Raw genomic sequence first — 26,056 nt, forward strand, 5'->3', positions numbered from 1 at the left:
GGAGGAGAAAAAGGACTGTTAAGTATGGTATGACTGAGCCACCATTGCTGATTTGTGGTCAGACAGGTTGAGATAAGACTGAGTGGAGCAAAACTAGTAGTGCCATGGGACTTGCAAAAGGGCAAGGTAGAAGTTGGCTCCAAGTTTCTCTTACTCTACCTATCTGGGGCTTTTTCTCTGGAAGCCTTCCTTGTAATAATAATAATAATAATAATAATAATAATAATAATAATAATAATAATGTTTATTATCACAAGGACCAGTTGCGCAAGGAATGTAGCTGTCAGAAAGTAGGGTCTGGGCAACAAGAGGGCTTCATACTCAATTCTGCAAAAGCATTTTCTGTAACTCTTCAGCACCTTCCTTCCTTCCCTTATTTCTTTTATCTGCACAGTTCAGGCTCATTTGTTCTTGGGCCCCTGTTTCCTCCTCTTTGGGGCTTTGTATTTTCTGCCATGCACTCCCCTGGGCTGAACTTTTGCTCACTCACTGTTAAACCCACTCCCTCCTCTGATTGAAATATTTCCAAAACCCATTTTCTTTTCATAACTTTATAACAGCCTTTCCTGGACCACTCTTAGTTTTCTGCCACCCATAACCTCCCTTTATGCACAGTTGCACAACTCCTTTCTTTGTTCAACACTGCCCTCAACCATTGCCATATCTGTAAATCTGTTTGGACTCTGACACCCCACAGTGTACGGTATTTTGTAAACACCTAATGCACTGTTGGTGCTAAATAATGCCGGATGTTCTGTCCTATGGAAAAGGGGAGAGGTTTAATTTATTGGAAAGATGGAAGAGGGGCAAAGGAAAAGAATGTCTTGTTTATTATGACATAAATGCCATATGGGAAGACTAGGATGCAAACAGCATCTGCAGTGATGTGAGGATTGGAGGGCTTGGGGAGGAGTTGCAGAGGGAAGACTAACGCTGGATTATTCTTGCCTTGTTTCTTCACAAAAACAAACTGCAACACAATGGAAATATAGTGTGATCTTTTTCTCTTGGGGTTTTGTTCTCTTTTTGTAAGCTGCTTTCAGCCTCTGAGATAGGGTGGCTTAATTTTTTAATATATTAAATAATAGCTACATGGTCTGCAAACACCATTGTGAGGGTAACATGCAAATTCCCTATGTGAAAGGAGGAGGGTTGTGGGGGGGGTTAGATTAGGGAGGAGTACTCAGGGATAATTCTTTTCACACAGAAAACTAGTATGTCCTGGGCAAAGATGCTAGTTTTTAAATAATAATTATTTTTATTAAATTTCTATACCTCCCTGGGCAGTTTACAGTATAAAACACAAAAATACGTAACATAATAACAAACAAAACAATACCCCCCCCTCCAGTTTAAAATGTCATAGGTGGTTTAATTAGCCAAAGGCCTGGGAGAAGAGGAATGTTTTTGCCTGGCACCTAAAGGTATGTAGTGAAGATGCTTTTGTGAAAGGGCAATCGTGGGGTTTGGGTAGGTTTGTATAGAGAGAAGTGATCCTTGAGGTATTATGGTGCTGAGGCTTTTAAAAAGCCTTTGTAGGTCAGAACCAGCCCTTTGAATTTGGCCCAGAAACTTATTGGCACCCAGTGCAATTGGGCCAGGATTGGTATTTTATGCTCAAACCATCTTGCCCCAGTGAGCAACCTGACAGCTTAATTTTCCAGGTTTTGAATTGTACAGAGAATGTTTTTCATGTGGAGAGCGTATTCTATCATTTATGTCATGGGTAGGCAAACTAAGGCCTGGGGGCCGGATCCGACCCAATTGCCTTCTAATTCCAGCCCACGGATGGTCCAGGAATCAGTGTGTTTTTTACATGAGTAGAATGTGTGCTTTTATTTAAAATGCACCTCTGGGTTATTTGTGGGGCATAGGAAGTCGTTCATATATATGTTTTTCAAAATATAGTCCGGCCCCCCACAAGGTCTGAGGGACAGTGGACCGGTCCCCTGCTGAAAAAGTTTGCTGACCCCTGATTTATGCGGTGCAGCCCTAATACGGGTTCACTACCCAAGTGCTGCCCAATATTAGAGTATTTTTTATTTTCCAGTAATATTTTATTATTAACGTTTTTCATACTACCGTACGATAACAGCTACAAAATATACAAATAGAATAAAAAGAATGTGGAATCCTCTCTCAAGGGTAGTTCTTAGACCAGGGGTAGGCAAACTAAGGCCCGTGGGCCAGATGCAGCCCAATTGACTTCTAAATCCGGCCCGCGGACGGTCTGGGAATCAGCATGTTTTTACATGAGTAGAATGTGTCCTTTTATTTAAAATGCATCTCTGGGTTATTTGTGGGGCATAGGAATTCGTTCATCCCCCCCCCCCCCCATATAGTCTGGCCCAGCACATGGTCTGAGGGACGGTGGACTGGCCCATGGCTGAAAAAGGTTGCTCACCTCTGTCTTAGACCTTACCGCCCACAAGAGGTAGTAGCTCCTCCCAGATCTCACTTGGGATCTTTCCTTTCTCCTCCCAGCCTCTTACCCTGGGAGGCTGACAATTCCCTGCCTCCCACCCAGAGTCTTCCATCAACCATCTGCCACCCCCATGAGTATACAATGCCTGGACCTTAATAAAGGCCCCAAGCAAAGAAGAAGAAAAAGCAAAAAAGGAAAGAAAAGGGGGGGGATTCAATCTTTGTAGGGAAGTGCATTTTTAGTGTGCATTCCTCTTGTTAATGAATGGGTTTTTTGGGTTTTGAGGGGTATGATTTATTTCTTATCCATTTAATTGAATCTATCTAACTCTTAACTGCTGAGTCTAGGCAGTTCCTTTGGCCAAACAATAAGCAAGTGGAAGAGAAAATGCATAATTTTTAAGAGGCAAAGTCAAAACCTATTTCGGGGTAGCATGCAGGTATAATAAGCAAGCCTTGCTTCTCTGTCTATTAGGGATGATCTGTTGCAGTGTGAGTGAGTCATCCAGGCCAAGCTAGCAGTAAAAGAATGTGATTCTCGCAGTTTTCTGTCTGGGTTGAATGAAGGTTTTGCAATGACTGAAATAGCCTTTCTGCGAGAGAAAAATATTGTAAGTTTCAAACTCTAACATTGAGGGGTGGTGGGATCCAGGTGGGGCTTAGAACAGCCAGAATGGGGCTAAATGGAAGACGGTCATGCTCCTCAGCTTTGAGTACAGCATGCAAAACTGAAAATTGCCAACTTGTTGCCTGCAAGCTCCTCTTCCTCCCATCACCTCCCCTTCTCTGCCTCCAGTTACTGGCTAAGGTGCTCTGATGTTGCAGAGCACCAACAAGGATTCTACCTTTATAAGTGAAAAGGTCCAGTTACACAACTGTGTCAAATCAGTAGTATTTACACAACTGATTGGGAAGTGTAGTTTAAATTGTAAAATTAAGGAATTTTAGAAGGATGTTGGATAGAAACTAAGAGGTTTTTAGCTGTAATACTTTAAGAGATATGAAAAAAAGGTTTGCAACTGGGTAATTTTAATGGTAAGGATTTGCTGAACTAACAAATTGAACTGGAATACAAAAAAGGGAGGTATGAGGAGGTCCGGGGAAATAAGTATAGGGAAGATAGGTTATGGAAAATTAATGTCTTTTTAACTGTTTATTTGGTATGTTTCTTTTTATATATATATATATATTTACTTTTTTTGGTTATATTTTTTTTAAAAAAACTTTATTCTTCTTTTTGTATTCTGTATTTTTTGTATTTTTTGAAACTTTAATAAATATCATTTTTAAAAAAAAATAAGGTTACCAGATTTTTTTCAGTGAATCCGGGGACACTTTTCAACTTCAATGGATTTTGTATGGGGACTGATGTTTAAATCTGGGGACTGTCCCCAGGAAACGGGGATGTCTGGTAACCTTAGTGTACAGTGGTACCTCAGGTTACATACGCTTCAGGTTACAGACTCCGCTAACCCAGAAATAGTACCTCGGGTTAAGAACTTTGCTTCAGGATGAGAACAGAAATCGGGCAGCGGTGCAGCAGCAGCAGGAGGAGGCCCCATTAGCTAAAGTGGTGCTTCAGGTTAAGAACAGTTTCAGGTTAAGAACAGACCTCCAGAACGAATTAAGTTCTTAACCCGAGGTACCACTGTAGTTAGACTGGAGGAGAAAGCTCACCCAGGGATGTGTGCTATTGCTGAGCATAACTGAAAGATGGGTATTTGAGAAGGCATGGAGACACACAGTGCTGGTTTGCGAGGGAGAAATGACAATTACAGTGTTTCCTACATCTTTTGATATCTGACCCCACCCCTGACTAAAATTGGAAGAATGTTTAAGTCTTGCACTTTTTTTTTTAAAAAAAGTGCACATTGATTTCTCAGCCAGCTTCCAGATCAATGGGCAGGCATGCTCCCTACAACTACAGAAGAAGCTCAGTTTATATTTATTCTCAGCGTCCTGCTGTCCCCTTTGCCCAGCTAGTCAGGGGTCAGAGATGAGGTGTTTGTCTTGGCTTCTACCCCCGAGAGGTGGCAGATGAATGGCAGATGAAATTGATGGACTACATGGAATTGGCGGAAATGACTGGCAGAATCCGAGACCAGGGAGAAGAGTCGGTGGAAGAAGATTGGAAGAAATTTAAAGACTATTTACAGAAATATTGCAAAATTAATGAATGTTAGAATGATGTTGGATTGAAGTTAAATGGTTTCTAGCTGTAATGGTATAAAAGAATATTAAGATTAAAGATCAGGATTAAAAAGGAGGGAAAGGAATTGCTGAACTAATAAATTGAACTGGAATACAAAAAAGGGAGGTATGAGGAGGTCCGGGAAACAAGTAAATGAAAGAGAAGTGATGAAAAGATGGAATTGTTTTTAATTGTTATTTTTTTGTATTTTGTATTTTTCTTTTTTCTATTTTTCTTTTTCTTATTTATGTATCCTTCTTTTGAAACTTTAATAAATATCATTTTTTTTAAAAAAAGAGAGGTGGTGGACTCTCCTTCCCTGCAGGTTTTAAAGCAGAAGTTAGATGGCCATCTGTCATGTATGATCTAGTTGAGATTCCTGCATTGCAAGGGATGGAACTAGATGACCTATAGGATCCCTTCCGACTGTGCAATTCTATGGTTCCTTGATGCCTGATAGCCATAACAAAGGTTGCACCCGGGACTCAGGATGCATTGTTACTTTCACTCTTGAGCAGTGTTAGAATTTTTATTTTATTTTTTATTTTATTTTTAATTTGTATACCGCCTTTCTGTCTTACAATACTCAAGGCGGTTTACAAGCTGAAGAAACAAAAAATGTACATCTTATAACAATCTAATGCATTATAAAAATGTGATAATAAAACATAACTTTAAAATAAGCAACCTCCATCAAAAAAGTAACATTCAACAATTGTTAGAATAGTATAAAATAATAATATCAACATATAAAAGTTAAACAGAAATCCACTCAACAGTTACAATAATATCTAAACTATAATCAATAAAACAACGGCAAGCCACAGTACATAAAACAATACAATACACATCGAGAGGCAGAGGGTGGAGCAAGGCAGGTGGAAGGAGGCCTTGCCGGATGGGGTCTCTCCCCTCACTGAGATGGGAAAGCTAGGAGCTGAATGACACCTTAAACCTAGGTTATGGGCACAACAACGGAATGTCTAGATGTGCTTTTTTATAACAAGAATACACAGCTGAAAATGAATGAACTGCAGCTAAAATATTATGTTCATTTTTCACATGGTCTAGTCCTTCCCCTGCCCACCTACCCCCCAATATTCTTAAGAGGGTCTTTTCTCTAGTCTTCAGAGAGTGGGTAGAAATGGGGAGCCAGAAAAAGTTCCTCCTTTCCTTCCACTCTGCAGTTTTAATCTGAAATCTTAGGCGTAGTACTGCGCCCAAGGCTCAGAAACTGCTCATGCTAATGAATTTCACTGTCGCAAAATGCTCCTAGAACAATGGGAGTTTCGAACACTGCCCTTGAGATGGTGCTGCTGCCCACATGAGCTCTGGTGCGCATGAGTTTGTGAGTGAATTCAGTATAGGGGCTTATTTATCAAGGCATGCTTCTTCTCCCCATCATGCCCTAGTTTGATTTCCCAGTTGAAAACTGGCACAAAATGTTAATGAAATCCTGGTCTGTGAATCACTAATCTTGGTTTTTTGGGGTTTTTTTGTTTGTTTTGGCAGCCATTAGGTTCATCAGAAGTATCCTGATATGCAACTGAGCCTTTTCATTCTTGTGTCATGGATTAGCATAAGTCTGTGTCGGAATCAACATGGACTCAGTGCTGTAGATTCCTTGCTTTGCTGTTGCTGACGGAAGATGTTCAGTGAGCATCTCAACCACTTTCTGTTATTGTCCTAGGAGGGACCTAGTACATGAAGTGTGAGGGCAGTTGGGACCCAGGAAATCTGGCTTTTCCTTAGGTTTGGGCAGCATGTGTTTCTAGGAATACTATGGGCTCCCAAGGGCTTCAAGAGGGTATCAGCAATCTGAATATTTTTATGATGGTTTGGCGACCTGTGCTGTCAGTTGCTTCCTTTTGTCTAAAACGGCATCATTTTTGTCTTTTGGTTAAACTTGACAGGCACTTGGAGCCTATCTCTAGTTGCATTCATAGAATCATAGTTGGAAAGAACCCCAAGGGTCATTGTTTCATAGTCCAAGCCCCTGCAATGCAGGAATCTCAGCTAAAGCATCCATGACAGATGGCCTTCCAAGCTGCTTAAAAACCTCTGAGGAAGGAGAGTCCATCAGTTCCCGATGGAGTCCGTTGCACTATCAAACGGTTCTTACCGTCAGAAAGTTATTCCTGATGTCCTCATTTCCAACATTAAGAAAACAACCACAGTACAGTTCAGCCTTGGCAGTGGATGACAATGCAAACATTCTTGAGCTGAAAGGTTGTACAGTTTTACGCTCTTGTTGTGCTGTAATGGTGAAGACTTGTAGCATTATTTCTGCCTGTAATTTCATACCCCCACTGTGGCAGCATCATGTCTCACCAAGCAGCTTGATACATATTAAATACCTGATTACTCTCTAATTGGAGGATTTGATGAAAGGCACACGTTAAGAAGCCCCAAGATTAGTTTATTTTAACAGTGAAATAAAGGCTCCCTTCCAGCTTCCCGTTTATAACACTGGCAGGAAAATAAACAAGACATAAACAGCGCCTGCTGATTAACTGATATCATCATGGTGGCTCACGATTGCTTGGCTGCAGGGAAGATAGGTAGATGCTGCTTGTAACAGGATTGTGAGATTGGATTGTGTTTGAGCCTTTGGGGGACAAAGTTACCCTAGAACTGCAGGATCAAAGGGAAGCAAGCTCTGGCCTATGCCATTGGCCAGGGCCTCAGGGAGCACAAGGAGGCTGTACCCTGACACCCCAGGAATAACAACATGGCATAGTTCAAGCTATGGTTTTCCCAGTAGTGATGTATGGAAGTGAGAGCTGGACCATAAAGAAGGCTGATCGCCAAAGAATTGATGCTTTTGAATTATGGTGCTGGAGGAGACTCTTGAGAGTCTCATGGACTGCAAGAAGATCAAACCTATCCATTCTGAAGGAAACCAGCCCTGGGTGCTCACTGGAAGGACAGATCGTGAAGCTGAGGCTCCAATACTTTGGCTACCTCATGGGAAGAGAAGACTCCCTGGAAAAGACCCTGATGTTGGGAAAGATGGAGGGCACAAGGAGAAGGGGACGACAGAGGACGAGATGGTTGGACAGTGTTCTCAAAGCTACCAGCATGAGTTTGACCAAACTGTGGGAGGCAGTGGAAGACAGGAGTGCCTGGCGTGCTCGGGTTAATGGGTTCACGAAGAGTCGGACATGACTAAACGACTAAACAGCTAAACAACAACAAGAGGGAGGCCTGCCTGGTTCTATCCATAGACCAACAGAGCAGCAGCTATTCCAGAGCTTGGTGTCTCTTCCCTTCTTATTCCTTGTTCCTTTTGTATCCTATCTGTTAGATAGAGGCAAGGACTGTTTTATCCTTTAATACAGGGATGGGAACCTGTGACTGGCCAGCTGCTATTGAACTCCAAGTCTCATTAGCCCCAGCCAGAACAACAGCATCTCCCCAAAGCAACAAGCAACATCTCCCCAAAGGTCCTACCAGGAGATGCTAGGGATTGTACCCCAGACCTTCTGGTGCTCTATTTCTGAGTGTTTACCTTCTCCTTTTGAACTGTGTTGTTTGTGATAATATTGCTGTCCCACTACTGATCAGGTGGCAAGTAACTAGTTAGGTAGCAATCTCTTAAATTCATTTCATGCTTCTCTGCAGCATTGTGTCTCCCTAAAGGTCAATACTAAAGGTTGTCAGATGTGCTGTTGGCTGACTTCGCTACCCTGCATATTCTGCATCAGCATTCAAAAATCACTAGGCACATTTTGCACCTGGCTTTTGGCCACTTGCAACCAAGTGAAGATGCCCAGGTGCCAGGATAGTGACTGATGTCTCTACCAACTGGAGGTGCGTGCCTGGGAATCCTTGGATTTTTAGAATTCTGTCCATGGCATTTTATCTGCACAATCAAAATGAATTTCAGGAACCAAAAAGTCACGTTTTGAGCCGTCTAACCCCCAAATGGCAATTAGACATTTTGTTTTGGTGACTGTGACCCTGGTTTAAGGGGCCATTTGATGCCCAGCTAATATATCTGAGTTTCTAACTCTGCTCTGCATGTGTGAGTGATGCGCCGTCCAGGCTGTTGCATAGCTCTGGGCAGACTTTGGGTGGCTTGCATTGCGAATCCATTGGTGCCTCATTAGCTGAAGTGTAGGCTTCACTGCATGAGTTACAATTACAGTAATCATTCTCTCCATTATGATAGTGCTTAAAGCAGCACCAGGGATCTCCTTCTCTACTCTGCCTTTTGCAGAACAATTGTGCAGACCTGAATGTTGCTTCTCATTTATTATTTTAAGCTATAATATGTGGGATCAGGGGAGGTTCATCTGAACCTCCTCTGTCTTTTCTATGGTGAGAAAGCCTCCAGTGTTCAGATTTCTTGTTGACAAATGATGTTGTTAATTCAAATGCTGGGTCTTATTAAGCTGAAAGTTCAGCTCTTATTGCTGCCCTTTCATCAATAGCTTTTGTTTTGTTTCGCGGTTATACTTTCCAATCTCAGCCTAGGGCCATGGCCTTTGGTCTTGTATGAGCTGCGTAGAAGATAATAAATCATTTGTTCCATCAATAATTTTAAGATTATAATGTAGGTGATGCATTTACAATTGTGTGCTTTATCTGTTGAAATGTTTAAGAAGTCTTTGGATTGATAAAGACACTTGCCCATGTTGGTGGAATTAGTATCTGGACAGTGATAATGAGTAAACATTGGAAACCTGCCCTGAATGTAGAAAGGACTTACAAACTGCTAACTTTTCCTCACTGTTGTGGGTGGTGCAGTGTTAGAAATTCCCCAGGTGCAATTTGTGACTGGTGTGGGTCCAACTGTGACCACATGGAGATCTTTGGATGCCAGGTTGGCGACTGACATCTCCATCTGGTTGCCCCCTCCAGCTTTCTTAAGAAGGTAAGCCGAAGCGCTCATTTACTGCATTTTTATCCCACCTTTGGTTCCCACCCAACATGGTTCACTCCCCTCCTTAGTTAATCCCTACAATGACCATGTGAGGGAGATTAGGAGACAGTGACTGGCCCAAGGTCACCCAGTGAGTTTCATGACTTGAGTGGAGATTTAACTCTTGATCTCCGGGGTCCTAGCCCGACACTCTAACCACTACACCACACTGGTTTCCTAGAGTTCTTCTGCAATGGGACAGCTATAAAAAATAAGTAGGTCAATAAATAAACAAGGGGAAAGCAAAATGTCACATAGAGAAGGATCTGAAATATTTTCCTTGAAGCTTGAATTTGTTTGATTCTGTATTGCTTTATTTTATGTTTTAATGTGTTATAAACCTCTTTGAGTTTTCTTTAAAATATAAAGCAATATAGAAATGAAAAGAAAAATAATAAATCTAACTGGGGGGTGGGATGTCACCTAGACATTCCAGGCTTAAGGTGCCATTTGACGATTAGCGTTTATATCTGAGTTTCTAACACTGGGGTGGTGATGCAGCGCTATCCTTGCTGGTGGGATGGGTTTACATTATTATAACAGAAAGTGGTTTAATCAAGGGTAAATATTTATTTTAACTTTTAATATAGTTAAATATATATGGCATGCGTGATCTTCTCTCTTGTGTCAACTACCACAACAAATAATTATGATTTCTATGCAAAGAAAAACAGATTTCTCTGAACGGGTGAGGCTGTCTCGAAGACCTCAGCTGTTTAATATAGGCCCACTTCATCAAGGGACCACTCATTTAAGAATTCAGCGTGACACATGGTGCTTGATTGCTGAGCAGCTTGTTGGAAACAAAGTTTGCAAAGGTGAAGGGATTGACAGAAGTGCGACAACTACATCAGCCTAATGGTGGCATATGTCTGCCCCAAATTAAACTCCAGCTCTGCTCAAAACAAGCAGCTTTCCCCACAGAGAAGGGAAAGCTTTTTGTACTATTTGTAAAATAGGACACAGCCTTCTTAGAATTAAAATGAGCAAGACAGTGGGTAATGCTTTACTGGTTCCAAGAATTGCCACCGATCCTTTGCCCCACAAAAAAAAACCATGACAAGAAGTCTTTCTGTCATTGTGCAGGCAATTCATTGGGAGATTAAAGAGGAAGCATTTGTAAGGCTTTGCCAGCCTTCCACAGACTTTAGCTGCAGCTTTTGAGCCTCCCGAGTAAAATCTAAATATAGCAAGGATCAAACCCAGGCTGAGAGAGGAGAGTTTCTTAGTCCTTCTGTGTTGAGCAAGAGCTCTGTGTTCTTGTTCATTGTCCTCTGCATCTCTCTTCCCTGCATCTTTTGTAGAAGCTGTCCTACTGTGAGACAAGGTTGCGGCTGCTGCCAGGGGCCTCTAATTTGTCTGGGTACCCTTCAGGGTGCAGCAGAATGGGGGGGGGGTCCATATCTGACCTGGGAGCATGGTCCGCCAGGAAGTTCTCTTGTGCTTTACCCTTTGGAAATGACACTTGCACAGAGGAACTCATGCCAGTGGATCAGGCCACTTGTTACTTGCTGTGGGTACAATTTGGATTTTCTGCCTTTAATGCTGAAATGTTTCAGCCAGCACTGACACTTTACTTTATTAATGGTTATGAGTCAGGAATTTCCTAGGATGGGCTCATGTCTTCTTCCATGGGCTCCCTAGGTGGCCTTAGGCAAGATGCTATTTTACAGATCCAGCCTGCAATAAGGGATTTATTTTAATTGTTTTCGTTAGAAGGTTGTTGTGCAGATTTCCAGAAGATAATGCACACAAAGTGTTTAGTTTTATTTCATTCCTTACAATTTGAGTACTGTAACCATTCTGGTGGTTACATGGGACTTCATAAAATACGCCACATTTAAAACTGAATTTGTAGAGAAATAGACTTTTAACCCACTGCATCTTTGAAAGTTCTATCCGGGTACTTAAAAACAAAAAAACTTTTTAAAAATAAAAGTAAGCATAATACATAATTTAAAATAACTGCCACCAAAACAATCGGAGGAGGGAACCCAACAACACAGCAACCCACAGTCACTTTTCAAGGGTGAGTTCCAGGGACACAAGAGTACTGAAGGACGGTTGCCCAGTTTAAAAGGAGACATCATGACTTTTATCAGGAAAGCAGTCTTAGTATCTGCAGCTACTACAGGAATACCCTAAAGGAGCATTCTAGCAGGACTGTGTGGACTGCCTGGGGAGATGGAGTCCCATGAAACCCATGCAGAAGTCACAGTTTTAAAAGTCAGAGTTGGTTTGATAACTTTTCTTTGAAGCACAGTGCACCTCCCCTTCCTCCACCCTGGTTATGCAGTTGTGCTTGCAGAAACTTGTTGCACAACAGATTGTGCCATCGGTTGCATACCCTCCAACATTTCTCCAATGAAAATGGGGATGCCCTATTCCATAAGAATAAGAATTTTATTATTTATACCCCACCTATCTCGACTGGGTTGCCCCAGCCACTCTGGGTGGCTTCCAGCATATATAGGTAAAGGTAAAGGGACCCCTGACCATTAGGTCCAGTCGTGACCGACTCTGGGGTTGTGGTGCTCATCTCGCTTTATTGGCTGAGGGAGCCGGCGTACAACTTCCGGGTCATGTGGCCAGCATGACTAAGCTGCTTCTGGCGAACCAGAGCAGCGCACGGAAACGCCGTTTACCTTCCCGCTGGAGTGGTACCTATTTATCTACTTGCACTGTGTGCTTTTGAACTGCTAGGTTGGCAGGAGCAGTGACTGAGCAACGGGAGCTCACCCCGTCACAGGGATTCGAACCGCTGACCTTCTGAATTGCAAGTCCTAGGTTCTGTGGTTTAACCCACAGTGCCACCCGTGTCCCTTCCAGCATATATAAGAACATAATAAAGCAGGAAACATTATTAAAAAACATTTCCCTGTACAGGGCTGTCTTCAGATGTCTTCTAAAGGTTGTAGAGTTACCTATCTCCTTGGTCCAGGGATCAAATAACTCCAAACCCTCCAACATTTCCCTGATGAAAATAGGGACGTTCTGAGGAAAAGCAGAACATTCCGGGATCAGAAACTGGGACAGCTTCTGTAAATCCAGGACTGTCCCTGGAGAATAGGGACACTTGGAGGGTCTGCAGTTGTGTAGCAAAGTTACCAGCAACCTGCTTATGCATTCACTTGTGCAACAATGTTCTGTTGGTGCAAAACATCTTGCCAGAGGAACACGTATACTGCTAAGTGACTAACTTGGAGCTATGTTGGATACAACCCTTAATCATTATTATTACTGCACATCTTAGAGGCCATAGTTGAACAACTTTGCCGTGTGTTCTCTCTCTGTCTCTGTTATTGTTGTCATATACCAGTGTAGACTCTGGTAGGCGTCCTTCTCCCTTGCTCCAGCTCCTTCTTGCTTTCTTGCTCTGCAGTGTTTGAAGGCTAATGAATGTATACTTAGCTTTCAGGCACATACATTTGCACCATGTAACTGCTGAGCAAACAATAGCTAATTAGTTTTGTGTTTTGTAAAGTGCTAGGAGATCCTAGGGGATGAAAGACACTTCCTGCCGTGTAACACTTGGGCTTTACCATGTAGGAACGGACACCTCTTCTTGTCTCTCCCCTTCCCCCAGCGCAAACACTTACACAGAAACAGGCTGTGAAGCTTAATTAATTTTGATCTTCCAGAACACTGGAAGATAATACGGAGCACTCACTGTTGGCAATGAACTAGCAGTGAATAATGAAAGTGCAAAGCAGCATCTTTATCAGGTCAAAGCATCACTGTGGAGTTAATGTGCAGCTTAGCGGTAGCCTTGTCAACCACTGAAATTCACCAAGCAGTTCAAGAACAGTTCCCTTGGCCTATCTGCCAACCGCTGTGAATATCTTTGCATTTATTGGTTCCTTGAGGGCAAACCGTGTAGGTATTTACTGGTTCCTACAAATCTGCCTCATGCATCCTTGTCCAAAAAAGTGGGGTGATAGCTATTTCAAGCACCAACAGAAATGGCTATCTCAGGTATTCCAATCTCTCTTGGAAAACCTCCAAAATCTGTAACAATAACATTTATATAATGAAGTTCAAGTACTTAACATAATAGAACTGAGATCTGACCCTTTTGTTGCTGTTGTTGCTGCTACTGCTGTTTGCAAGGTTACTGTATCTGGTTTTGTATTCTATGAAAAATGTGAATAAAATATTTTAAAAGAATTTCACATAATAGCCATATCAGTAACCTTGAAAACAACCCTTTAAGGTAGGACACTGTTATCCTCCACTTGCGAGTTGGATGTGCACTGAGGCTAAGCCGAGAACTGGGGCTTTCCTAAAATCCCCAAGTGAGGTTGTGGCTGTGGTATGATTTGAACCATAGGCTTTTTTTCCTCTAGTGCTCTTAGCCATCACATTGGCACAGCTCAAACAGATGTGCTTCACTGACACCCAGTGTTGACTTTTTTTTTGTTTTGTTTTGTTTTGTTCCAGTCTGGGCAACCTGTATGCTGCATTTTGAAGTTTGGAAAGTAGCACACCTTGAGAGCTAGGTTTGCATAGGTAGGCTGAACTGTAGCCAGATATAAAATACACTCTGAGTCTTTGTTACCTAATTATTTTATTGGCTGATTCAGCTTAGCCATCCTGGGTCAGTATCCTTTGAAAAGCAAGCAGATTCCAGCTAGCTAATGAAATGGGAGCTCCTTCAAAAGCAGGAAGAGGGCATAAATAATAGGTAGAACACATGTGCCTGGAGAATTCCAGTTCCCTGGCTCTGGAATTCCAGATCCCTGGCAATTCCAGTTAAAAGTATCTGGTAAAATGGGTATAGCCATTATTTTTGTTTGGGGGGGCAGGCTTTTGTTAGGGGATGGAGAACCTCAGATTTGTATGGATTTGTATTGATTGGGGGGGATAGCTGCCCCCCATCCCTCCTTGGCTATGCCCACGTCTGGTAACATGATGGGAAACACTTTTGACCGAGACCCCAGAAGGCCACTGCCAATTGGAGCAGAGACATTACTGAGCTTGAGCAGAAGACTGCAGAGAGGCAGCCCATTGGTGCCATGAATGTCCGTATCTCGCAATGAAGAGCTATTCATTCCTGTCATTTGCAACGAGATTGCCTGTTTTTATCAGACAAGCAATGAAGGAAATGAGTATTTGGTAGCTACAGACAACAGTAGTTTGGCTAGTGCTGCCAGATGCCTTGAAATCTGTTAGGCTGAAGCTGCTTTTGTGATTCATGGCAAAGTAAACTGACTTCTGACAATGAAAGAATGCTCGCTTGTATGATGTCGCCAGATTGTGCTGGCATGGAGCTAGGAAGCCTCTATGTATAAGGCATTAATTTCCATGCATTCACTGTGTCTAGGAAACGACACTTTGCACTTTGTTTACATAGGTACATTTTTAAGCAATTACATTAATCAACCAAGGCAATTGTTGTATTACTTAATAATGGGGTAAAAGAGAAAAATGGGATCTATTTATACTCACCATTGTTCTTGTGAACATTGATAAGATGCATCAGACTAATTTATTCACAAATATAATAGTATTTGCTCTGCAGGTTTCATAAGAAGTGGTGTTCCGTGTATTTTCTTTTTGTTAATTACAAATTTGGTGTTCTTTGAAACTGTTATACAGGAGGATCAGTTTCTCCTAATCTTCCTAGCAAGTTGCTCTTCAGCTTTGCGATTAACCTCTGCATGCTTCTTTCTTTCTTTCTCGTCTTACAGCAGGACCATTGCTTAAAACCTGACCTCACTTGTGTAGTACAGTGGTACCTCGCAAGACGAATGCCTCGCAAGACGGAAAACTCACAAAACGAAAGGGTTTTTGGTTTTTTTAGTTGCTTCGCAAGACGATTTCCCCTATGGGTTTGCTTCGCAAGAAGGAAACGTCTTGCAAGTTTGTTTCCTTTTTCTTAAAACCGTTAATACAGTTGCGACTTGACTTCGAGGAGCAACTCATAGCACGCGGTGTGGTAGCCCTTTTTGAGGTTTTTGAAGACTTTGGTGATTTTTGAAGCTTTTCCAAAACTTTTCCGACACCGTGCTTCGCAAGACGAAAAAAACCGCAAGACGAAAAAACTCGCGGAACAAATTAATTTCGTCTTGCGAGGCACCACTGTAAGTCCTGCTAGGGCAGTCACCCTATATATTCGTAACAAGCTCTGAAAGGGAAAAGAAATTGAAAATTGAATACATCACCTTTTGAACTACCCTTTGTATCAGGATTTACCGTATTTTTTGCACCATAACACTCACTTTTTTCCTCCTAGAAAGTAAGGGGAAATGTCTGTGCGTGTTATGGAGCGAATGCCTACGCATGGCGGGGGGATCTGCTGCAGTCGTGAGCAGGGGATCCATGGTTCCTCTTCCCTCCTCTGTGGCTCGCTTTGAAACAGCAAAGCGGGAGAAGAGCCGCTGAGTGGGGAGGAGAGAGGGACAGGGAGCCTGCTTGCTTTAAAGGAGCAAAGCGGGAGGGGAGAGGAGCCTTCTCCTCTTATACCCCTCTTCTGCATTATTAACAGCATCCTTCTCCACACACCCCACGCGTGTTCCTTGTCCCTTGAGTGCTTTTCCTTCCCTCCCCACCTAAAATGTGGTTACAAAGCACGGATCCACATGGATCCTCAGGATTTTTGCATTGGGCTACCCCAAACTCACCGTCAGATCACATGTCTGTGGCCACAGCATGAACCACAAAAATCATACATCCACTGTTTCGTTTAGAATATTTTTTTTCTTGTTTTCCTCCTCTAAAAACTATGTGCGTGTTATGGTCGGGTGCGTGTTATAGAGTGAAAAATACGGTAAGTGGCGAGTGGGAGGCTCCCTCCTAAACAAGTAAGTTACCCTTTGTAAGGAAAGATGTTACTTAGAATCATAGAATTTTAGAGTTGGAAGGGGTTCCAAAGGCCATCTAGTCCAACCCCCTGCAATGCAGGAATCTCAACTAAAGCTTCCATAACAGATGGCCATCCAACCTCTGCTTAAAAACCTGAACGAAAGGGAGAGCCCACCACCTCCTGAGGGAGACTGCTATACTGTCAAACAGCTCTTATTGCCAGAAAGTTCTTCCTGATGTTAAGTGGAAATATCCTTGAAATAACCTCCAGAGCAGGAGAAAACAAGCTTGCTCCCTCTTTCATGTGACAGCCTTTCAGATATTTGTTTTTGGTTTTTTTCCTAATTTTTATTAATTTTTTCAAGAAATAGAAATTAAACAAAGAAAAACAAAGAACAATACATAACACTGTAAACACACTTATATACATATTTTCCAAAATGAAGACTAATAAAAAAAGGAAAAATAAAAGATATAAAGAAAAAAGACAAAAGAAAAAAAATACTTTTCATAACCTGTAATATTACCAAATTCTTGCTTCACATACTCCAATATATAAATCTTAGGTAAAGTATTATAAAAGACTTCCACCGCATTCACCACACGTCTCTTAGTTGTCTTGCTCCCTTTTACATCTGTTCTTCAATCATTTCCCGTCCTTAGATCCTTTCATAATCAATCAAATCTTTATGTTCTCTATATTCTTCACAAGGTTAGTCTAAACACAACCAAACTTTCGTATGTGAGCCCTGCTTGTGAGCCCTCCTTTAGATATTTGAAGATAGCTAGCATAACTCCTCTCAGTCTCCCCTTTTCCAGGCTAAACATGCCCATCTCCTTCAAATGTTCCTCATAAGGCTTAGTTTTCAGACCCTTGATCATCTTGGTCGCCCTCCTCTACATATGTTCCAGCTTGTCAATATCCTTAAATTGTGGTGCCCAGAATAGGGCACACTATTCCAAGCATGGTCTGACCAACGCAGAATAGAGTGGTACTATTACTTCTCTGGGACACGGGTGGCACTGTGGGTTAAACCACAGAGCCTAGGACTTGCTGATCAGAAGGTTGGCGGTTCAAATCCCCGTGATGGGGTGAGCTCCCATTGCTCGGTCCCTGCTCCTGCCAACCTAGCAGTTCGAAAGCATGTCAAAGTGCAAGTAGATAAATAGGTACCGCTCCAGCGGGAAGGAAAACGACGTTTCCGTGCGCTGCTCTGGTTCGCCAGAAGCAGCTTAGTCATGCTGGCCACATGACCCGGAAGCTGTACGCCGGCTCCCTCAGCCAGTAAAGCGAGATGAGCATCACAACCCCAGAGTCGGTCACGACTGGACCTAATGGTCAGGGGTCCCTTTACCTTTACCTTTACCTTTACCTTTACCTTTACCTTTACCTGTATTACTTCTCTTGATCACCTCCAGTTCTCAGAGACCTCACATCAACATTCTATATCAAGCCAATGTTCCAGAGCCTCAAAGCTATAAAGCATAACTGTCAAATATTCAAGAGTCAAAACCTTAAGTCATAATTTCATATTACTTTGTTTCAATAATGCTAAGTAATAACACCAACATTAAACTTAGCATATCACATTAGATTTGAGGAATCACTTTTCAATGGTTTGATAAGACCTACCTGTCTGTCCATCATCGTAGGAACCGCAGCTGCTGGAACACTTACAGGCTTATTGTTTTGTTTTGTTTTGTTTCACAAAATTTATATTCTGCTCAGTGAGGTTTAAAAGTTTATCCAATAGTACTCTGGCATATGTAAATGCTTTCTTCACATCAAGGGTGGTTTCTTTTAGCCCCCATAAGTCCAGCATTTATTCTTTTGCAATTATATCTGCCGAAACATAACAAGCCAAAATCAGAAGTTATGGTTTCTCCTGCATATCTGTGGATCCATTGATTGCTGTCCGAATGCAAAAATTATAATGGAGGAATAATATGACACTGTAATATTGATGGAGTTTTTTGAGCCTTGCTTATTATAACGACAGTGATAACACATTTGCACATCAGGCCATTTTGCTTTTGCTTGTCAAAAAATCCTCCCGGTCCATGCCCTGCCTAAGAAACAGACGTGTAAATGAGTGTTACATCCTGAGATATATCAGTGGGGTGGGGTGAGCAGGAATTTAAATTACATTTTCTCAGAAGACGATATTTTGGAATAGCTTGATGTTCCTATCAGGCTCTGATAGGTGGGGAAGGATTGGGGGGCGAAGCTGATGCCTCTAACTACACCAAAATATGGAGTTTTTGTGACCCTGATCCTTGTTCTGGATTTCGTGAGATGCCTGCTGTGTTGTGTGGTGGAGAATAGGACGGGTTGTTCTCTGCAACTGTTCAGTGCTGGCTCACCTCTCCAAGATGCAAAGTCTTTTGAATACTGACTCATCTGAACTGCAGCTATGAATGGCTTTTATAGCAGATGTTGCAATGTGGCAGTCATCCAGACCTTGACCATACAGCACACTGGCGTATTATATATTAAATTCCCAAACACAATAGAAAAGCAGCACTCAAGGGCTGCCGCAATTATGATTAAATAATTGACTTACCCTCAAACCTAGAGACTTGCCTTTGTGTGCATTCTCTCTCTCTCTCTCTCTTTCTTTTATGCAGACTATTAGTGAATACATGCCCAGACTTTATGAACTATAGTCTTCTCATTTCAAACTCCGTCTTTTTCTTTCTTTTTTTCCAGTCCTTTTTTTTTGGGGGGGGGGGGGAGAAACACATTTTAATTGTGGCAAGCACAAAACCACCTTGAGCTATCCATCTGAAATTTGGCAGGGTCAGTCCCCTCCTTAGGGGCTACTATGTATCCAAATTCCATGCCCTTAGGTAAAATAACAAAATTATGGGCATTTCTGTATTGCAATAAAAATTAATGTAATTTTCAAAGTGTTATGTCCGGTTCACAATCTGGGACAGGTCAGAATGGGTCCAGATCAGTCTGGACCAGACCAGATCTGACCAGGATTTGCAAATCAAGGCCACACATTGGATTGGGTTCGAAGGGTCTCTGCATGGCTGTAATGAAATGCAGCCAACAAATGACAGATGAGTGGGAGTTACGTAGTGTAGCCATATTGCTGTTTGCTGTTATTCTAAAATCGTAAGAATCCAGCCATATGTATGCTCCAGCATTGGTAAGTGGTGGTTTGTGCCCTTAGAACGGAAGAGAAAGAGATAAGAAATGTTAGGAAGGCAAGATTGCTAAATTGTTGGTGTTCCCAGTGCCAGATTTACGTATAATCTGAACAAGCTATAGTTTAGGGCTCCACTCTCTTGGGAGCCCCCCCAAAAAAATTAAAGGAAAAGAAAACTGGATGTACTTTTCCAAATATAAGATAAAAAACAAATAAAATAAAACCTACATACAACAAATGACTTTAGATACCTATTAGATCCATAAATGGGACACGAGTGGCGCTGTGGTCTATACCACTGAGCCTTGGGCTTGCCGATCGGAAGGTCGGCAGTTCGCATCCCTGCGACGAAGTGAGCTCCTGTTGCTCTGTCCCAGCTCCTGCCGACCTAGCAGTTCGAAAGCACGTCAAAGTGCAAGTAGATAAATAGGTACCACTCTGGCGGGAAGGTAAACGGCGTTTTCGTGCGCTGCTCTGGTTTCAGGGCACCGCTTAGCCAAACCTGGTTGTTCATGAAGCATGGATGTCATTCCATTTGCTATGTGATTCCTGGTTGTGTTAGGTGGATCACTTCCCACCTAACTGGCTAGTTTTGAAATCAAAACTGGTGAATATCCAGCGTAGGTATGGTTAAAAAGTAACTATGGCATTGGCTGGGGGCGGGGAGAGGAAGAGGGCGATGTTGCTCATCACCCTTTGTGTCACACAGGCAAGCATTCCGTGGGTGTCTCTCTCACTCACAAAATGGCAAAAGCCGTGGCTGAGCAATCAGACAAATTTTCCTAGCTACAAAATGTGATGTGTTGAATGCTTAGAAAATGCATTATCACTGCAAACAAAGAGAAACTTTGAGGGGGGACGGACACTAACTAGATCTTATGCAGCAAATGAGTAATTGTACGTTTTACAATAGTCAGGGAATGAATACTAGCATGAACATGCGCTAAACCAGGCATGGGGAACCTGGGGGGCCTCTAGAAGTTGCTGGACTGGAACTCCCATCATGCCTGGTCAACTGGCCATTCTGACTGAGGCTGATGATGCAAAAAGCAAGACACCTCTGGTTGCAGTTGTGACTGGTAATTTAGAGTGCTCTGGGGTCGTGGCAGATACCCTCAATATTATTATTATTATTTTAATAGCATTCCAGTGGTCCTGGTGAGGAGTCACATTTCTTGGCAAATATTTGACTAAATGTTGTGATTTTGCAGTATGATGAATTTGGATGCTGGCACCTCTCATTGGATTTATTAGAGCAAGCTAAATTTATAGTTAAATAGAGAATGAAATAGACTGGGTTGTACTCAACTACGTTTACTCAGTGTTGTTGTTGTTTAGTTGTGGCCGACTCTTCGTGACCCCATGGACCAGAGCACGCCAGGCACTCCTGTCTTCCACTGCCTCCCACAGTTTGGTCAAACTCTTGTCAGTAGTTTCAAGAACACTGTCCAACCATCTCATCTGTCATCCCCTTCTTCTTGTGCCCTCAATCTTTCCCAACATCAGGGTCTTTTCCAGGGAGTCTTCTCTTCTCATGAGGTGGCCAAAGTTTTGGAGCCTCAGCTTCAGGATCTGTCCTTCCAGTGAGCACTCAGGGCTGATTTCCTTCAGAACGGAGAGGTTTGATCTTCTTGCAGTCCATGGGACTCTCAAGAGTCTCCTCCAGCACCATAATTCAAAAGCATCAATTTTTTGGCGATCAGCCTTCTTTATGGTCCAGCTCTCACAGTGGTCCATACATCACTACTGGGAAAACCATAGCTTTAACTATACAGACCTTTGTCGGCAAAGTGATGTCTCTGCTTTTTAATATGCTGTCTAGGTTTGTCATTGCTTTTCTCCCAAGAAGCAGGCGTCTTTTAATTTCGTGGCTGCTGTCACCATCTGCAGTGATCATGTAGCCCAAGAAAGTAAAATCTCTCACTGCCTCCATTTCGTCCCCTTCTATTTTCCAGGAGGTGATGGGACCAGTGGCCATTACTCAGAGTAGGCCCATTAAAATGGATGAACCTCATTAATTAAAGGGTCTACTCTGAGTAGGGCTAATATTGTATACAACCCGTGGATCTGCAAGAGCTACATGCATCAGCCTGTGATCTGTATGCCTCTCTGTGGTGACAGGGATTGCCTTTAATAATTATATGCTTTGTTTATTTATTTTCACCAACACCTCAGTACAGGAAAGCTGTTTTGTTGTCCCATTTTAATGTGTTACCTTTGAAGCTTTGAGGTGGCAGGTTTTCATTTTTAAAGATAGATGGTTCCCCCTGTAGTCTCACTGAGGCAGACGGGAAGTATTCACGCATGTGTTGTTTTATGGTAGTTATTATCAGATGTTTAGTGAATGTATAACTGATCCTCTCATAAGTCAACAACTGACACCTCATGCATCCTGTCAATATTTGAGTAAGGAAAGTCATCACTACTTACTTTGCTACCACAATGTGTAGTCTTTTGTCTGCCTTTATTTCCTTTCACTTTGGTCACTTTTCCCTTCCCTAACTTATTCAGTCATAAATCTGTTGTACATATTTACAGTGCAATTGATGTGATTCCCTCCACCCTCCACCCAGTATATTATTGACCTGTCTTCTATTTAATATGAAATAGATTTCATGCTGCATAGTTCGTTCAAGCCATCAAGGTGGCTTGCGGTGACGATTCTAATGATTCAGAAAACCCAGCACCAGCAATTAAATATGTAAATAAAACATGAGGAATACTCAAGAGCAGCTTAAAAACCAATAAAGGTATTATAGATGATCAGCTACAACAGCAAGATAATAAAAACCAGTTGCTGCTCCCTCCTCAAGCCTTCTGGATTAGGAAGGTTTCCCATGTTCCTCTTCAAAGCATGAAGTAGAACAGACCTGACAGGCTTTGAACAATTTAAACCATTATGAGCAAGATTTAAACCAGAGATAGAGCATAAAGAAATCTGAGAAATCAAAACTTTACTATTCTAATCAAACACAATTAAAAGTCAGGCAAAACAACAATATCTTTTTTACTTCTCGACTAAAAAGCCATCAAGGATGGATCTAGACCAGGCTTCCTCAACCTCGGCCCTCCAGATGTTTTAGGCCGACAACTCCCATGATCTCTAGCTAGCAGGACCAGTGGTCAGGGATGATGGGAATTGTAGTCTCAAAACATCTGGAGGGCTGAGGTTGAGGAAGCCTGATCTAGACTAACTTCTTTCAGGAGGGGATTTCATAGCCAAGTGGCTGCTACAAAGAAGCCCCCAGTAATCTTGATAATTTGTGTTGAGAGTGACCATATTTCAAGCCAGTAGTGGACTTGTAAGGTCAAAATTTGGCACAACTCCCCATGCCAGCCCTTGCACTAGTTCCTAAACGTGAGTAAGGAGACGCCTGGCTTTGGCAAGGAAGCACGAGGGCTCTGGCAGGGTCTTAACCCCCTCCCCTCCCAAAACTGGATAAGTGCTAAGTAGGCTTTGGGAAGGAGGTGGGAGGACACTAGGATTTTGCCGGAGCCTCATGCCTCCTTGCCAAAGCTCAGCGTCTTGCTTACCGGGCTTTGAGCCTAGCACCCCTCAGCACCCTGTGTGCACAGCCCTAAATCGGCCTCTGTTCCAGCAGTGGTGAATGTTGGAATGTGTGTCCATTCCGCAAGTCTAGGGAAAATGATTCTTTGCAGATTTCTTCGGTAGTAAGTCCCACTACACCTAATGGCACTTGCTCCCTAGCAACTCTGTTTATCACAGGAGCATTTAGCAACACCAAGTTAATCAGTTTTTTAAAAACACAGCAGATGCATTCTAATACACTGATTTAGCTTGGGCATTTAAATGTTATTGGTGAGGACCCACATTTTCATGTCCAAATATTTATCTAAAGAGCTTTAGAAAGCGCAACTGACAAAGAGTAAATGCAACTTGGTTCCACAGAAATTTGCTCAAACATGCAACCATTATTTGATCATTTTTTTGGAAGTTCCTACCTGTTAATTGAAGGAAATGGTTATTGCATGTGGTGTGACATGAGAGCCCTGTTTGGGGCTGATGTGCTATCTCTAATCATTTGACATCTGAAGTAATAAAGAACTTATTAAATACTGAGCCCGAGTCAGGGAAAGGAAATTACATTCTAGAAGCCTCGTTAACATTGACAGTGTCTCCAAATGGGCATCTTTCAGGAGAAGTGAGAGTTCAAAGGGAAGCAACAGAATAGGGGTGGAAATTTCAATATACAGTGGTACCCAGGTTCCCGAACAGCTTAGTTGCCGAACAAATCGGCTCCCAAACGCCGCAAACCCGGAGTAAGTGTTCCAGTTTGCAAACGTTTTTCAGAAGTCAAACATCCAATGGCGGCTTCCGCTTGAGTGCAGGAAGCTCCTGCAGCAAATTGGAAACTGCGCTGTGGTTTTTGAACGGTTCCGGAAGTCGAACGGACTTCCGGAACGGATTAAGTTCGAGAACCAAGGTACCACTGTACATTTCCGCCCAAAGGACAGTGATCTTTGGAATATGGACTCTTTGATGCTGGGTATTTTCCCATGGCTTATTTACAGCTAAGATGGCTACAGAATTGATGCACTGAGGAGTCATATTTCATTGTTCATAACATGCCATGCAGCTCTCTAGCTATGGAGGTGAGTGCGAGAGGTCTATTCAATTTTAAATGTGCAGGCAGCTGCTAGGAAATACTATGCTAAGAATACTGCCTCCATAGTTGGAGGCAGCAACGCTTTTGAATACCAGCTTCTGAATACCATTGCAGGAGAGGAGAGTTCTTTTGTGTTTGGGTCCTGCTGAAGGGCTTCCCACAAGCACATCTGGTTGGCCACTGTGAGAAGAGGATGCTGCACTAGATCGGCCCAGCAGCCGCCTCTTATGTCACCAGTCAGACCACTGGTGCGTTTAGCTTGATAGCCTCTATATTGACAGGTAGCAGCTCTCCATTGTTTCAGAAAGGAGTCTGTTCTAGCTTTACCTAGAGATGCTAGGGATTTAACCTGGGACCTTTTGCATGCAAACGTGCTCTGCCATTTCCTCTACCCTGTAAACAGAACTATGACAGTTTTTATGTAAGGCACTGGAGTAGAGTTGGTTCATCCAGACTCCAGTGTTTTAGGGCCTGCTCACTTTCAAACTGGACTCGTAGAGAAATAGCTTGTGGGAGTCATCAGCATGAACTGCAGTTTTGCACATCAATGAAAACCTTTCTAATGGCGAAGCTGTGCTTGTGGCCCAAGAGTGACACGACCAGGTCACCATGAGCATATATCTTGAGCCTTCAGATTTTAGATGAGAACTAGTCACTATGTCTCACCAGCTCCAGACTGCACCCAGATGGAGCGAAGGAGTGGCAAGTGTTAACCTTTGCGATTTTAAAAAGTTCAAGTGCTTTTTCGCTCTCATCATATGCCCAGAACTGTGTGTAATTGATACTTAAGGAGAGAGAAAAAAGAATCAATATTTTGTACCAAGCTAAAATCTGTGAGCTGTATAAATTTTGCAGATTGTTTTGGCTGGCCTCCTGTTTCTCCCTGGATTGAGAGGGCGTCCACTTACCCACATTCGCTGCCCTCCCTTTCTTGCCTCCTGTGGAAGCTTATATAAATAGACACTTTAAGCAGGCAGAAATATAATTAAATTTATTAGTTTCCCCACAAGCTCATCTTCTTCCTTTTTCTGCTGCAGCAGTTTGGCAGCTATTAATCAGGTCTCTGATTGCTAGCCATACCGTCCTCTTTTGGCAGGGCACTTCCAGGACATAGTTCTCCTTTCCAGGGAAGGGAGCCTGTGCTGCTCCTGCTGTCCATAGACTCCAGCTCCTGTCATCGCTGACCAGTGACCAGGAGTCGGTGTCCAACAACAACAACAACAACAACAACAACAGGAAGGCCACAGGTCCCCCACCCCCTCCTTAAGCCCTGCTTCTGTTGTCCCATTGCCTACTGAGAAAGAGGAGGCTCTGCTTCTTTTGGACCCAACAGAGATATACCTTTGTCAGTGCTGTAGCTATGGGGCAGATAGCTAGGTTTTTGCCCAGGTGAAGTCTTCAGAGGGGCGCCATTGAGGCTCCCAACCTGTATGTGTGAATGAGTGTGTGTGTGTGTGTGTGTGTGTGCACGTGTGCAAATGCACAGGGGTGGGGGGTGCCAAATTGGGTCTTTGACCCGGATGAAATAAAGCCTAGTTTCACTCCTACCTACTGATCTCCGAGACTGGAAGCCTTTAGAATGAATTGATTTTAGAATGTATTTCAATTAATTGATTGTGATTTTATGTAAACTGAGTTACTCGTACTGTTGTTAGCTGCTCTGAGCCCGGCTTCGGCTGGGGAGGGCGGGATATACCGGTAAATAAAATTCTTTTATTATTATTATTATTATTATTATTATTTAGTTGTCTTGAGCTTAATCCCAATACCTTCTCCCTACAAAGTACATCCTTTGCCACGGCATTCATTTGGTTGCCTTCAAAGTATATTTGCTGTTGCTCTTTGCTGTCTCTGGCAAACAGCCCTGACCCTAGCCCCCAAAAAACTTTTGTTTCTGAAACTGAAAGCTGAGAAAAGGAAAACT

At 42.6% G+C, this 26,056-nt stretch overlaps 1 protein-coding gene and 1 long non-coding RNA gene across 3 annotated transcripts in view; both read left to right on the top strand.

Annotated features, from left to right (window-relative positions):
- Positions 1 to 26,056, top strand: part of PDE4A (phosphodiesterase 4A) — a 353,439-nt gene that overhangs the window by 119,018 nt on the left and 208,365 nt on the right. The window lies entirely within an intron of this gene.
- Positions 14,971 to 16,566, top strand: LOC308467029. Its single transcript, XR_013981102.1, has 3 exons — positions 14,971 to 15,273; positions 15,631 to 15,738; positions 16,317 to 16,566. It is a non-coding gene; the product is annotated as an uncharacterized lncRNA (long non-coding RNA).

Source organism: Podarcis pityusensis (assembly GCF_964106645.2).
Source record: "Podarcis pityusensis genome assembly, chromosome: 17".
Classification (NCBI taxonomy): domain Eukaryota; kingdom Metazoa; phylum Chordata; class Lepidosauria; order Squamata; family Lacertidae; genus Podarcis; species Podarcis pityusensis.